The sequence below is a fragment of the Orcinus orca genome, chromosome 4 (assembly GCF_937001465.1).
Source record: "Orcinus orca chromosome 4, mOrcOrc1.1, whole genome shotgun sequence".
Taxonomy (NCBI): domain Eukaryota; kingdom Metazoa; phylum Chordata; class Mammalia; order Artiodactyla; family Delphinidae; genus Orcinus; species Orcinus orca.
The window spans coordinates 82,655,832-82,672,295 of record NC_064562.1 but is presented as its reverse complement, the minus strand read 5'-3'; positions in this window follow the sequence as shown (position 1 = coordinate 82,672,295).

Genomic DNA, 16,464 nt, shown 5'->3' with positions numbered 1-16,464 from the left:
TTGAGTATGTCCAGCATCTAATAATCACTCAACACATATTAGTTATTACTATTGTTTCTTTAAGTGTTTGTTTTATTTTAGCTCTTTGAACCTAGAAGACACCAGCAGAGAACTCCCAGGGAAGGGCTGGGGTTGTTCCAGCTTGGGTGAAGATCCACGTGGCCAGCAAGATGGGACACCAGGATTGGCCTAGCCTGGGTCACCCACCTTGGTGGCAGTATTGGCGGGAGAGGGGGTCAATCGAGTATGGTATCAGAAAGGGGCAAGGAGCTGAGTGCTGGTAAACAAACACCAAAGCTTCCATACGCCCCTGATTTGCCTCTTGAGGATATTGAGAGAATACCTGTTTGCCAAAATCCTTGAAATTTTTTTGTGTCAGTGATATACGGAGTTGCTATCATCAGCGTTCTCATCAGTCTGCGAGGCCTTTTTTCTTTCCTGTCAGACTTACACCAAATTTAGATCTCACCTTTCTTTCAGTGCTGGGGCAGCTCCTGAAAGGCCCTGAAAAGCTAAAACCCTGGACGCCCCCCCTCCCCTCCCACCACTACACTGGTGATAAAAACAACATGGGATGCGGAGACAAGACAGCAACATCCATTACCGAGCTAGTCACTTGCAGGGGGAAAAAAGCATCTACTGCCAGCAAAGGGTCTATGGAAGATACACAAAACAATCCTGAAATCAAACGGATGCCTGATGTAAGGTATTATGCTGTAAAACTTCCCAGCTCTGTGTGTGTGTGTCTGTGTGTGTCTATTAATCATGTCTTCCTATTTTCTGTATTCTGATGATTTGACATCTTGGGGCCTTGCTGGCCCTGGAGGGATTGCCCTTCCAGGGTTAGCTAATTCCTAGAGATAGCACCCACTTTCCCAGGGGTGTGCCTTTCAAATGCAAACCAATCATAGCAAAGTCCACCCTCTCCCCCAACCACCTTCTCTACCGGATTCTCGCACTCTGGGCCACTATTTACCCTCCCTGATCACTCCAAGGCCAGATACCAGACAACCAGGGACAGCCCCTATGCCCCAGAACTCAGCTGAATTTATTCAAACTAGCCTAAGGCTGCTTACCCTTCTCACAAAAACCACAATAAAGGCTCTTGCCCACGTTTTCCCCTCACTCCTTCTGCCTCCTCACCAACCCTAGTGCTTCCCCGGGTGGCCCTGTGTGGTGTCTCATGCCTCCTGTTTCTAGGAATCTGTGAGGATAAGAAACTTCTTCCTTCATGACCGTCATTTTCATGTTGTCATGTCTTACCATACATGATTAAAATAAATTCTGGGTACCCTTTAAAAAATGTGTGTGTGCGTGTGTGTAAGCACACACTAGTCTGCAATGTTTAAGAGATAGGGACACAGACTGACTTTTTTTTTTTTTTTTTGCGGTACGCGGGCCTCTCACTGTTGTGGCCTCTCCCGTTGCGGAGCGCAGGCTCCGGACGCGCAGGCTCAGCGGCCATGGCTCACGGGCCCAGCCGCTCCGTGGCATGTGGGATCTTCCCGGACCGGGGCACGAACCCGTGTCCCCTGCATCGGCAGGCGGACTCTCAACCACTGCGCCACCAGAGAAGCCCCAGACTGACCTTTTTTATCTCTAATTTTCTCACAGACTTGCGTAACAGACACCAGGCTTTCCTGATGCTCATGGCCCTGTTTTCCAGGTGTTCATCAGCCCTTACTCCAGGGCCTGGACGTTACTTCTCCAAGAACTATCTCTCTAATAAATCACGACATTGGCCTCTCATTTTATTTTATCAGATTAACTCTCCTGGGAATATATTTTGTGTCCAAAGGAGATAATATTGAAAGTGTTCAGTAAGTCAATTTTGTTGTTATATCTTAACACCTGAAAAGTTTCTCAGAGTCTATGGCTCTTTCTGGTGATTTTAGCATCTTAGAAGAGAACTCTACCAGGCGTGTCTGAAAGTGCAAGCTGAAGGTTATGACCAGCGGTTAATTATGAGGAGGTTGGCAGAGGGATAGCACTTCTGCGGAAAAATGAAGCTAAGCTTTCATCAAATCCAAAAGACTCTGGCACTGGTTTTGTTTCAAGTACATGACTGAAGGAGAAATGTTTGAAATGAGACACTGTTTACCCTTTAAAGAAAAAAAATAATGATACAATTTATATAAGTGCTTATGTCTCCAAGCTCCTTTCTCAGTCCTCACAGACCCACCAGGTGTTTGACGCCACAAATGTCCCCATCACTGTTACCAGAAGTTCTGGGAGAATAGGATTGGCTCTAATAAGGCTCTCCTGAGATGAAATTGTCTCCCAGGTTTCTGGGAGGCCTGACTCCATGATCATATCACCCATATGGTTCTATGGTGAAATTTTCCACATGATGGTTGGAGGCAAAGGTCAAAGTTCAACATAGCTGAAGTGCTGAAAGAACAAGGGATCTGTCATTTCCTCCTGCCATAGCCACAGCTTAGAGCTCTAGATCTAACTAGATTCCCACTGAATCAGAAACATCTGGACTTTAACCAGCCTTCCAGGTGATTCTCATGCACATTGAAGTTTGAGAACCACTGCACTGAGCCATACTTTGTCTCCTTGTTTTTCTTTTCCCAAGCACAGGGTTTGAAGCTAGATGAGCTGGAACACCACTTTCTGATTAGGTGACCATGGTCAAGTGGATGTCTTTGAGTTTCTATGTATTTATTAGGACAGTGGGAATAATAATTATATTTCAGGGGTGTCGCTGGGATTAAGTGAGTTCACGTATGTAGGACACTTAGTACTGCACCTGGTAAAGAGAAAACATTCAATAAACACTTGCTATGACTCTTACTACTACTATTATCATTTTCTGTCTCTTTGCCACACCAATGACAAACACAGCCAGCAGAACGAGGAAGAGCAAGAATATTTTCCAGCTCTGCGAACTTGGGCAAGTTATGCAGACTCTGGGCCTCAGGTTCCTTCTCTACTAAAGAGATACCAGCACTTGCCTCACTGGATTGTTGCGAGGGTTTAATGAGTTAGTATAAGTAAAGCATCTTAGGACAGTACCTGGCGTGCAGTAAGTGCTCCATTAAACATTAGCAATGGTGAGGGTGGTACACGAACCCATTTGTCTACTTAGTTTTGCAGCTCTGACATGACTGTCAGGAAAGTGGCGGAAATAAGTGAGATTCTTGGGTAAACAGCATGCTCTGCGTGAGGACTTCCCTGCCCACCGAGCAGAGTGAGCCATTCCTTCCTCTTTGCCGAGGCATCCATCCTGTTACTTCTCACCCTGCCTTCTCTCCTCGTGTCTAGTGTTTACGTCCCTGGTGCAAATTGGTGTTCAATAAATGTCTGTTAATAAAAGCCTGTTTGATCTCCAATTGTAATGTATCCATGTCACCTATGGGAGAAGAGGTCTACCTTCCCATCCCTGGGGCCCATGAAGATGTTAGGTTACATGTTGTGGGGAAAGTGGGAGTTAGGCTTGCAGATGGAATTAATGGCTGCTAATCATCCGACTTTAAAATAGGGAGATTATGGTATTTCCATAGAATACAAAAATATAGGTAAGAGAATAGATCTTCAAAGTTCTCATTATAAGAACAAAATTGTAACAAGGTGAGATGATGGATGTTAACTAAACTTACTGTGATGATCATTTCACTATTTATATCTATCTCAAATCATTATGTTGTACAACTTAAACTAATACAATATTCTCAGTGAATTATGTCTTAATGAAATGTCAAATGTATCTCAGTGAAACTGGGAAAAATAAAATTTTAAAAATTGCCAAGAAAAAAAAATTAAGAATAAAATAGGGAAATGAACCTGGGTTATCTGGGTGGGCCTAAGGTAATCACAAGTGTAAATGTGGAAGAGGGAATCAGAACCAGAGAGATGCTCGGTGAGAAGGACTTGCCTTACTGTTGCTGGCTTTGAAGGTGGAGGAAGGGTCCATAAGCCAAGGAATGCATGTCTAGAAACTGGAAAAGGCAAGAACACCGATTTTCCCCTAGAGCCTCAGGAGGAATACAACCCTGCTGACACCTTGACTTTAGCCCAGTGAGACCCATTTTGGAATTCTGACCTCTGGGACTATAAGATATTAAATTCGTGTTGTTTTAAGCCACTAAGTTTGTGGTACGTTGTTAACAGCTGCAGTAGAAAACTACTCCATCATCCTTGGCTCTGTTATTACAACTAGTTTAGAACTGGCTCTTTTAAAAATTATGTAGCCTAACCACTTGTACTCCCCCTTCTTATTAGCAATAGCACCTCTAACCATGGTGCTGGGGCACTGAGAAGAATTTTCCACTGTAGAGTCATCATCTGAGAAAACCCATAGACATAAGTTTAAGTCTTCAACTCAAGGTCTAGGGCATGTCCAGCTTCTCAGGATATGGTACTGGAGTGCTCACCGGCGAGGCCAGGGCCCTTCTTGTGTATCCTTTGAACTCAGCCTCTGGTTGCTCACCAGGGAAGGTGTGAAAGAGCAGCAGACGGGCAGAGGGTTAATCCAGCAGGCCTCTGCGCCGGGGGCACCTCCTCCTCCAGCATCTGTCTGCATTCTGTTGGGCAGGACCCCTTCAAAGGGGATCCGGTCTCTCCTTTATGCCAGCTTGAGGGAGAGCCAAATGTGGCTCTGTCAGCATGTGGGAGATCAAAGGGCTACCAGCCCCAGCCCCAGCCGAGCTTCAGAGAACAGAGCCACATGGAATACCTTGCTCCCCCCAAAGGGTTCTGCGGACCATCTCCTGACACACACTCTTTCCCCCTGGCCCTGCAGAATTTGAGAGAGACCTTGACCACTCCCATAGTTTGAGGTTCATTAAAAAAAACCAGACATATCCAAACATGTTTATAAAAATCGTAGTATATTGTAAATGTTTACATTTAATATATTAGCACTTTTTTTTTTTTTTTTTTTTTTTTGCGGTACGCGGGCCTCTCACTGTTGTGGCCTCTCGCGTTGAGGAGCACAGGCTCCGGACGCGCGGGCTCAGCGGCCATGGCTCACAGGCCCAGCCGCTCCGCGGCATGTGGGATCTTTCCAGACCGGGGCACGAACCCGCATCCCCTGCATCGGCAGGCGGACTCTCAATTGACCACTGCGCCACCAGGGAAGCCCTATATTAGCACTTTTAACACATGAAAAAACAATGCAATGTAATGATGTTATTCATAAGAAATTCAGAATTTATTAAAATATTAATTCATAATATATTAGAGGCACCATAGACAGCTAGTGGGGTATACATGAAATGGATGTAACGAATAACGCCTTTGAATCTTCCCAAACTCTATGAATTCCATGCTTTGGAGATAAAGTTGAGTGTACATTTGTGGCCTCAGACGAGTAGGCCTACCGCCCCATACCCTCTCTGCATCTGCCTTGCCATCCACCTATCCTCACTGCCTGAAATGGTATCCAACATTCCTGTCTCCACTGGGAGTGACAGCAAGTAATTTAGCAAAGACCTTCTTTTTTGGCCGTGCCATGCGACATCTTAGTTCCCCGACCAGGGATCAAGCCTCCGCCCCCTGCACTGGAAGCGTGGAGTCTTAACCAGTGAACTACCAGGGAAGTCCAGCAACAACCTTTTATGATGAGCTATCAGGGGCTATGAGAAGCATACCACTCCCAGGAAAAAGGGATCTAGTCCTGAGATGGTTATACAACCCAGACGGATGCAGATTCCAAACATATATTCTCTCCAACTGGTCATTAATTTCAGGAAACAGCTTGGACTAGCAACCTAGGCTTGGAAAAACATAACTCTCAGGCAGAATGTATGAAGTTTTTAAGGGTAGTTTTCGATCCTGCAGGGAGGCTAAATGCCAGAGAACTCTCCTGTACCAGGGAAGAAGAACGTTCGTCCCGTCTTTTATGTCCCACTATTTTAGGAAAATCTAAGCTCAAGGAGGTGGGTGGCATCTCTTAGCTCTAATGATCCAAGTGAAGCCAAGAATCTATAACAGAGCTGTGGTCTCTAGTTAAGGCTAACGCAAATGCATAGAAGTCATCTGTGCTTCCCTAAATGGACTAACATGAAATTGAGAAGTCTCTCCTCTGTCCCCAACCATGTGCAGTTGTCTGTGGCTCAATATTTTTATTAACATGGGTCAACAAGTAGTAATAGCGGAAAATGATCTATCTCAGCATTGACTACACTCTCTGGTCTAAAATGTTTATGACTTTCTTTTCTACTTGCATAAACTGTAGAAAACCACTTTCACTATGCAGAATTATTTCTGCACAAGAGAACTGAACAGCTACTTTTTTATTGTTAATAGAGAGGAAGTTATGCATACATGAAACCCAGATTCCAAGTCTAATGAACCTATAGCAATGGTCTGAAATGAATTTCCTCCCTTCCTTCTTTCCTTCCTTCCTTCTTCCTCCCTTCCTCCCTCCCTTCCTCCCTCTCTTTCTTCCTCCCTTTCTTGCCTTCCTTTTTCCTTCATTAGTGGTAAGTCTCAGGTCATGCTTATAGTCTAAGCCTCCTTAAGTCATTCATGGTTACCAGATCATAAAGTGGGAAGTATGGACGTGTAGGCAGGAGTACTTTAGAATCAACAGGAGAGCTTTAAAAATACTGATTTCCACCTCCAGAGATTCGTACATAATCGTAAGAATTTGTCGAGGGAGTGGCTTGGGTACTAGGACTTATAAAAGCTCCGTAAGTGGTCCCAACATAAAGCCAAAATCGAGAACTACCGATTTAAGTGAAATCAATGCTAAATTAGTGAAACCATTGATTTGTTTCCCCGTTGGCAAAATTGAATAAATAAAATGATAGTGTTGGGGGGTTTGAATAGACATGGCCTAAAAGTGATGATATTTGACTATTCATGGATTAGTTTATTATAGCAGGAATTTTCAAATTCAGAATGAGGCAGAAAGGCAGAAGAAGGCTCTTTGGTTTGAAATAACACAGTTTCAGTCATATTTTTTTTTCATGTTCTGTCCTTCAATCTGCCAGTCTGTTTCAGACTTGCTAAAGTGATAGTGTAGGTGGAATTTCATTGTAGGCTGATGAGGTTTCTGGGCCATGAGATCTGGTTGTGCAGCACAAATTCAATAAGAACCCTCACACGACCACTGGCCGATTCTAGCCCACTGTAAAGAGTGTGAAGTCAATTCCTTGGAGTACTGCCAGCAAATATTTTTGGCACAGTTCCTGGATCATCAACGGGATTCTGTCCTTGACATCTGGAACACCCATCTGCGAGGCAAGCAAATAGTTTTGAAATGAAGTTAGGTCTCTTGACCAATTAAAGACGTGTGTTTGACAGCAACCCTGTGCAATTCATTAGCTGTCTGGCTAGTTTCCAGCAGGTATGAATTCCTAGTGATCCTGGGTTACTGATTGTTGGGTGATCAGTTTGGAAGCTGGAAGGTAATGTGGCGTGCGTTCCAGCTGGGGATGGTCTCATTAGGATGAGAGAGTAGGTGACCAACCACCTGTGAGCAATTACTGGCAGTGCCTCTGCATGAAGCAGAGCCCAGGCCTGATTCTCTACCCTTTGTTCCAATCTGAATGTGGCACGCCTCTCCCATTTTAGAGCTATACTGTTGTGCTATCAGTTATTACAGTACCATAGAGTTTTACCTGTAACAGGGAGGCTTCTGGACATTGCAAATGCAATGTGCTTTCCATTACAGCAGGGTTTCTCAACCTCAGTGCTATTGACATTTTGCAAGGCATATTTTTGTTTTCAGGCGTTGTCCTGTGTATTATAGGATGTTTAGCAGCACCCTGGCCTCTTCCCACCAGATGCCGGGAGCATTCCTCTGCTTGTGACAACAAAAGATGTTTCCAGATGTTGTCAAATGATCCCCAGGAGGTGGGGACTGGACAGTAAAATTGTCTCGATTGAGAACCAGTGAGAGGTTCCCCAGATTTCATAATATAAGAAAAATAAGATTTCCTACACAAAGGCAAAATGATGAGCATAAAACGGTTTCCTAAATGTCATTCAGTACAAATGAACCGTCCTTTAGCTGTCATACACAACAGGTTTGATTTTTTTAGTCATCTTTGTATGCTCGCTGGTGCGCAGCACAATGCTCTATTCACATAGTAGGTCCTCAATAATATTCATTTTTTAAAGCTGTAGTTGATTTGCAGTGTTTCACGCGTACGGCCAAGTAATTCAGTTATATATAAATATGTATGTATATATTATATATATATTAGATTCTTTTCCATCATAGGTTATTATAAGATACTGAATATAGTTCCCTGTGCTATACAGTAGGTCCCTGTTGTTTACCTATTTTATATATCGTAGTGTACATCTGTTAATCCCAAATTCCCAATTTATCCTCCCCCTTTTCCCTTTGGTAACCATAAGTTTGTTTTCTATGTCTGTGAATCTATTTCTGTTTTGTAAATAAGTTCATTTGTATCATTTTTTTAGATTCCACACATAAGTGATATCCTATGATATTTGTCTTTCTCTGTCTGACTTACTTCACTTAGTGTGATAATCTCTAGGTCCAACCATGTTGCTGCAAATGGCATTATTTCATTCTTTTTTTATAGAATAATGTTCATTGAATGAGTAAAATATCTAGTCTTTCCCCACTTCTGTCTGTGTGGTCTGGATGGGTCTCCTGGGAATTGACTTGTGGCCCGGCCCAGGTCAATCAGACTTTCTCATTTCTCTGGACATAATAGGTCCTGAAGCCAGTTTTATCAAAGTGAATCACAGGGCTCATTGGAATGTTGGGACAAACACACTCAGCTCAACTTTTTTTTTTTCTCGTGATGGTTTTGAACCTGGAAGGATGTAGTCCCCCAGAAATTCTGGAAGCCAACTTGATGTTATAAGTGAGAATCACTCAAGAGAGATGGAGCAGAGCAGAGGGATAAAAAGGAAGAAGTCAGATCCTGAAGCTATTATTTGTGACTAGATCCAGTGGTATTTCTAGCCACATCCACTTTTCAATTGCTTGAGCCAGTATGTTCCCTCTGGTTTATTTATTTCCATTTTTATTAGTTTTTGCTTAGGCCAGCTTGAGTTGGGCCTTCAGTCATTTGAGATCAGAAGAGTCCTCCTTTAGACACTGCTCTACTCAAGAGCTGGCCTGCTGTGTGTAACATGACCTGATAACACACAATGCAGATGCTGACTCAGGACTGCATAATCCTGGTATTGATGAGATCTTAGAAGTAATGGTCTGGCCATCACCTGATGCAAGGGTCTCTCTACCACATTCCTTGTCAGAAGAACACTGGGCTATTGCTTGAATATGTGGGGATGTTCAGAACTTGCCCATCTGCCCATTTCTTTGTTAAGTCAGCTCAAGCTGTTGGAGAATTCCTATTTATATTAAGTCAAACCTGCTTCTAAGAAGCTTCCATCCTAGAATCAAGGTCTGTAGCTAAATAGAAAAAAAAAAATGTTTTTTTCTTACAGGGAAGACAAATGCTGTGTCTTGTCTTTGTCAATTCTTCTCCATCTTGGCCATTCTCAAGTTCTCCCAGCCTCTTCTGAAAGGTCATGTTCCAAATCTCTGTAACTGTAAAGAGGAGAGACTTTGGAATGAAACACACCTGAGGCTGTAACTCATCTTCATAGCTTTTTAGCTGTGACTTTAGAAACTTTACCTATAGTTCTCTAGTGTTTGTGTTTTTGTCTGTCCCATGGGGACCACTAGCTCTCTTATGGGGTTGTGGTGAACATTCCATGGGATGATGCTTATTCAGTGTTTTTTAGCTCTTAATTCAGAGCTAAAAACCTGAATTTAGCTCTTAATTCAGAGCTAAAAACCTGACACATCTGTGTGCTGTGGTCCATAAATTATCATTATCTTTCTCATCTTGTTGCTATTCTTGGGACACAACTTTAGGATATTCACTTAAAATATGGTCTCCAAAATTCAACACAGTATGCCAGATGGAATCTGACCATCCTAATATTTTGACATCTCTGCTTGGTTTATTTAAGGCTTCTCATTTGCCTTAGTCATCCAAACTGGCATGGGTGGTCCTAACAGTCACATTGTCAGGGTCATAGAGAGTGCAGATGACTTGCAGTCACTTTTCTTGCCATGCTGTTGATTGAAATCCACATCATCAGAACTCTGATCTTTGCCCAGAGACCATCAACACTGAGGTCCAGCCTCTCAGCTCCTGGCTGCCCCAAATCAAGGTTGCATCTAAGTGCAGGTCAATAGGGCTGTTTTCCTTTCCATAGCATAGCTTGCTGGCCTGAGGAAAGAGGATGCTGATGTTTCCATTGGCAGATTGTAGCTCCTAAAGAATGAAGCAAACCCGATTGTATGATAGGGGGACATCCAGGAAAATAAGCATAGGACAGGGCTCTGTGGCCACATGGGGACTGTCAAGGCTCAAAACAAGCTCTTTCATGTCCAGCCAATGTTCGTAATACGTGAAAGAAGTTTTTTAAAGTCTGTTGATTGGTTGCACTTTGTCCTATGAGAAGAACTTTTCCTTACTTTTCCAAGATAGCACATATATCCCTTCCACAGTCAACAACAACAACAAAATTTAGTACCTATCATACGCTAGACATTGTCAGAATAGTAATAGTAGAAGAAGAAATAATAAGAGCTACCACTTCTTGGGCAATTACCACTGTGGTTCATATTATTCTCCCCATTTTACAGATCAGGCAATGAGGCTTAGAGAAGGTAAGTCACTTGCCCAAGGTCCTGTAGCTTAAGAAGCAGGATCAGGATTCCAATTTGGGTTGTCTGACCCCAGAATGCTGCAGTTAACCGCACACTCCCTCATCGCTCTGCCATGGTAGTCATGTGACGTGATGGTGGCATTAGCTAATGCCATGGTTGTAATCATTTTGCAATATACAAGTGTATCAAATTAACACGTTGTATACCTTAAATTTACACAATGTTAAGTCAATTATATCTCAGTAAAGCTGGGGGAAAAATGTTACCTGGACAAAGGACCCTCAACAGCGATTCCTCCTTCCAGACTCAGCCCAAGACTAAGGTCTGTCTCTTATGTCGTTGGTTCTGGGAATTCCTCGAAATTCTGTTTTCTAACCCAAACTCCCTAACTATACATTGCTCATTCCCCACTGAGGGCTTTCTCTTCGGGTTCCAGCCTTGCTCTCTGCCCATTCCCACTGGTTTCATTATTAACATCTTCCCTTGCTATTTGCTCCTGTCCCATGTAGGATAGGAACATCAGTTCCCTTTTATTCTGCCGGACCTTCTTTCCTTGCCTATACCTTAACTGCCGCCTACAAACACGCAGGGATAGTCCAAGGCCAGCTGCATCTCCTGCACCTCCAAGGCAGGAAGAGCCCGAATCTAGGGGTGAAGTCACCAAGCACATAATCACCAATCTCCACAGGCTTTGTGTCATGATGCAGCATTGTCAGGTTTTATTATTTTTACATCCTGAGAAGGGAAGCTACTAGGGTTAGAAAGGGAGAGAGATGCGTGTGAGTGTTACAGGAAAGAAAAGAGAGGGAGGGAAGGAAGACGGGAAGTAGAAAAAAAGGAGAAAAGGGGAAGAGAGAAGTTGAGACTGGTTTAAGTGACCTCAGGGGCATGTTGCAACAGTTTGGTGGTATTTGTGAATAATTAACAATTTGTTATGGTAGCAACAAGAGAACAGGTCTGCAGGTGCTGCTTGGTTATTTGCTGCAGAGGGAATATTGAAATATCAGTTACTATGAGAAGAAGAAAAACAGCATGTGAAGAGAAAGTCCCAGGTTGTGACAAAGCATGGGTTTTTCCAGCTCTCCAGCTTAAATTTCTCTGCAGGGGAAGTCCAGTCCCCCTGAAAACGTGTAATAATAATAAAGTGATTGGAAGATGTATTTGAATTTCCCGTCAATTAAAATATCCGTTAGTCCAAAGTACTAAGAGTTGAGGCTAAGGGAGCTATATTTTCTTGCTGAGCGCTTTTGGTGGTGGTGGTATTAAACTATATTGTATTCTTCTTCAATTGCAGTTGACCAAATCAAGGGTTTCTTGGGTACTGCAGTGTCCCTGACATGGTTGAGGCAGGATGGAGGATACAGAAGGAGAAGGTATGATTTATGCCAAGAGGGGCTCAGTATCCACAGGGGAAATTTGGAAGACAAGACCAGATTCCCTCCCCCTTAAACAATAGGGGAAAAGATCCCCAAAACACAATGTAGTATTTTTTTTTAACATCTTTATTGGAGTATAATTGCTTTACAATGGTGTGTTACTTTCTGCTTTATAACAAAGTGAATCAGTTATACATATACACATGTTCCCATATCTCTTCCCTCTTGTGCCTCCCTCCCTCCCACCCTCCCTATCCCACCCCTCTAAATGGTCACAAAGCACCGAGCTGATCTCCCTGTGCTATGCGGCTGCTTCCCACTAGCTATCTACCTTATGTTTGGTAGTGTATATATGTCCATGCCACTCTCTCACTTTGTCCCAGCTTACCCTTCCCCCTCCCCATATCCTCAAGTCCATCCTCTAGTAGCTCTGTGTCTTTATTCCCATCTTACCCCTAGGTACTTCATGACCTTTTTTTTTTTTCTTAGATTCCATATATATGTATTAGCATACGGTATTTGTTTTTCTCTTTCTGACTTACTTCACTCTGTACGACAGACTCTAGGTCCATCCACCTCACTACAAGTAACTCAATTTCATTTCTTTTTATGGCTGAGTAATATTCCATTGTATATATGTGCCACGTCTTCTTTATCCATTCATCTGTTGATGGACACTTAGGTTGCTTCCATGTCCTGGCTATTGTAAATAGAGCTGCAATGAACATTGTGGTACATGACTCTTTTTGAATTATGGTTTTCTCAGGGTATATGCCCAGTAGTGGGATTGCTGGGTCGTATGGTAGTTCTATTTTCAGTTTTTTAAGGAACCTCCATACTGTTCTCCATAGTGGCTGTATCAATTTACATTTCCACCAACAGTGCAAGAGGGTTCCCTTTTCTCTACACCCTCTCCAGCATTTATACAACATAGTATTAAATTAGATAGTACTCACTCCTTTTGTAGTTCCAAGCACAAACTTCATTCATTTCCTCAGGGATGTGTTCTCTGGCCTTTAAAAGTAGATCAAGCCACTTGTTTTCATAGTACCTCATAGATTTCCTTTATAGCACTGATCATAGTTTGTAATCATATATATTGCATTATAGATATATATTATAATTACATGTTTGTTTATGTGGTTTTCAAAAACTTCATTTCTCTCTGACTCACCAGACTATAAACTCCATAACAAGATTGGGTCTGTTCTGCTCAACCATTGAATTCCCCAGCGTCTGACACAAATGCCAGGTACTCAATAAACATTATGGAATGAAAGACAAATGAACATGTTAAGAGTTTAGAAAAAGGAAAGAGCACATGTACTGGGCTGTTGAGGAAGATTCTATGGCTAAAACTGAATTCGCCCAGACCTCCTTTATGAAGAATTATGAAAAAAATTACTTTCAGATCTTAATACTAAGAAAGACTGATTTCCACTGAAAAAGTGTTCTGTTCTTATGTTCATGAATTCTGTGAATTTCATACATTAAGATGTTTTTCTCTTTGCTTTGGCCTCTATGAAGCTTAGAACCAGTTTTGTTAACTATTTCTCACAACTGTACATTATATTTTAATGTACTAACTAACCTTGCCTTCAAATATTTTACTACGCTTAATTTTCTTACTAATTTTCTACATTTCTTTATATTTTAATAATATAAATTACACCCCTTTTAAAATGAGATTTGGTGTGAATTCATGCTTGAATGGTGATTATTGATGCCCAAATTAATGTATGGCAAGCTTTATACAGTATTGATGCTTTAAAGTGGGTTTTGGCATTTTTAACTAATCTTTTGTTAAAGATCCCCTCCAGGAATTATTTAATAGAGATACCTAGGGTGTGACTGTTGAAGTTAAGATTTCAGCTAGGAGCAGAACTTTATATAAGATACAAACCCTCTACAACCTTGCTCTGAATCCTGAGACAGTATCATAAGGAATATTTAAAATCTGCAAATTTAATTAATTTTGGCCAAGAGAATTTGACTTTGAGTGCCTCCTGCCCCCTTCCTGCTTTGATCTCATGCCACCAACTCATCTGCTGCCAATGGTTCTGTCATGTGTCACGTTTGATCCGGTTGGGGGAGGCATATTGATATTATGTTTTAGCTACAATGAAATAAAATTGTTGCTATATTCCCTCAGGGGATAATTTTAAAGGAATTAACGTCCAACTATTCTTTGTCACCTCCCTTTGGGTTCAATAATTGAAAACAATAATTTAAAAACTTATGTTCACCCCAACCAAATAACCACAACCTGCTCCTGCTATATGGCTCTATAATTGAGTTAGTTCGAAGAAATACAATAAAATACATTCTATAGTATTGTTTTTGTATTTTACTGTATGAAGCCATTCCATGTGGTGAATGAACCACATATATGTGAAGTCTTTATTTTCTTCAGTTTAATAGTTATGTTGCCAAGATTTTGGAACATATTATATTTTTGTTGATTTTTAGCACTTCATTGTAATCGTTTATGAAACCACCCCTAGTAATTATATTTTGGTTAAAAGATTCAGCAGATATTAATGTTTTCCTAAGGAAGATATTAATGATCATTTAAGCAATTACTTTGAAAATTAATTGTGTGGGTGGGCAAATTAGGACAAGGATGGGCAGATTACTAAAGATTGATGGCCACAGCCAAATTTAGTTTGTTTGAAGGTAAATAAGAATTCAGGTGGGCCTTCTGAGCGTGAAGTAACATACATCAGTGTGGTAATAATGGAAGCATTACTTGTAATCCTCAAAGTCATTAAGTTAAAAATATATATATATATTCAAGTGTAGTAGAGTCATAAGTGTATCCTAATGTTTCCATTTCTCATGGGGTCTGTGGGACATTCAGCAGGCCATTTGGGTTCTAGCGGCAGGAAGACCCCTTAGGCATCCTGGAAAATTATTGAAGAGATAGCACTGGAAATTTGGAATTCATACTCTGAAACAAAGAGAGATAATCCCTGCTCCAACCTTTGAGGAAGAGTCTTGGAGGTTTAAGGAATCCAAGAATGTGAGAGTTACACATAGGCTCTTTGTGAGGTTGGTTCCTGGTCTGTGGGGAAAAGGACTTAGTGGGGCCATAAAGCAGACTCTGGCCAAGTTCCCTAAGAACATATCTCAAGGTGGGAGGCTGGAAAAACTGAGATTATTAACATTTTTAGAGCCAGTGATAGATACATTCACTGGTTAGTGTGTTCATGAGCAGATCAGCCTATAATTGTAGCCTGATTCTTCACCAAAATATCACCCACCCCAGTGTTATTTCCTATGATTCTCCTCCTTAAATCTCGCAAACAAACCATCTTCTCACCATTCCCAGAACGTTTCTACAAAATGACACACATTAACTCAGAAATGAGGATAACTGAGGGTTTGGGAGAAGGTAGTGATAAAGGTTGACAATGGTGACAGCCAGTGTTGATTGGGAGGCAGGGTTGGTGTGGCAGTATGTCAGTAGGTGCCTGACAGTAAGTGCACGGACCCTGGAACCCGACTGCTGTGACTCTGAGTCGTGGCTCTGACATCTACTAACTTGATAACCTCAGGCAAGTTATTTGTCTCTCAGTTTCCTCATTTATAAAACCGGGGCAATAACAGCACCTACCTTGGAGGGTTGCTTTATTTGTAAAGCACTTAGAACAGGCACATAGGTTGCACTACATACTTTTATTTTAAATAATTTGAGCAGGTTATACATGCACTTTGGTTATAGAAAGAAATCATGAAAAGTCTAACAGAGTATTCTACCAGCTATATTGACAATGACTTGAAGACAGAAGAGACAAGAAGGCATGAGAACAAGTCAGCAGTGGGAATCCCCAAACATGACATATTAGGGCTTATATAAATTACAGTGGCAGCTTCAGAAAGGAAAAGATCTGCTGAGCTTCATGAAAAAACAGTAAGCAAAACATGATGATAGATTGGTTGGGGGGGATGAATTTGGAAATAAACTATCCTAAGCTTGTAATCTTGAGGGATTAGAAAGATGACGGTGCTGTTGACAACAATGGAGAAATTTGGAAAGAGATGCCTGTTTCTGCAGGAAAGACAGGAAGCTTAAGCCACATCAATGTAGAAGAAACAAATGGACCATGGGAGTTAAACTTACCATGGCCTGTTCATTTGACAGATGGGCTGCAGCTGAATCAATTGTGATGCTTCATTAGGAGGTCTGATGTGTCTGTGATGTCCCATGCCACGGTCTGGTGGTTTTGCCACCTATAAACACACCCTCCATTCTGCGCTTAGGTTGGGTTTGTTTTGGGGATCCTGCTTCATCACAGAGGCGTGTGCTGTGGTCATACGTACATCTTGGAAAACAGAAAGATGTACTGATATATATATATATATATATATATATATATATATATATATATATATATATATATATATATATACTTCAAAGCCCTAAGTCTTTTTTTTTTTAACATCTTTATTGGGGTATAATTG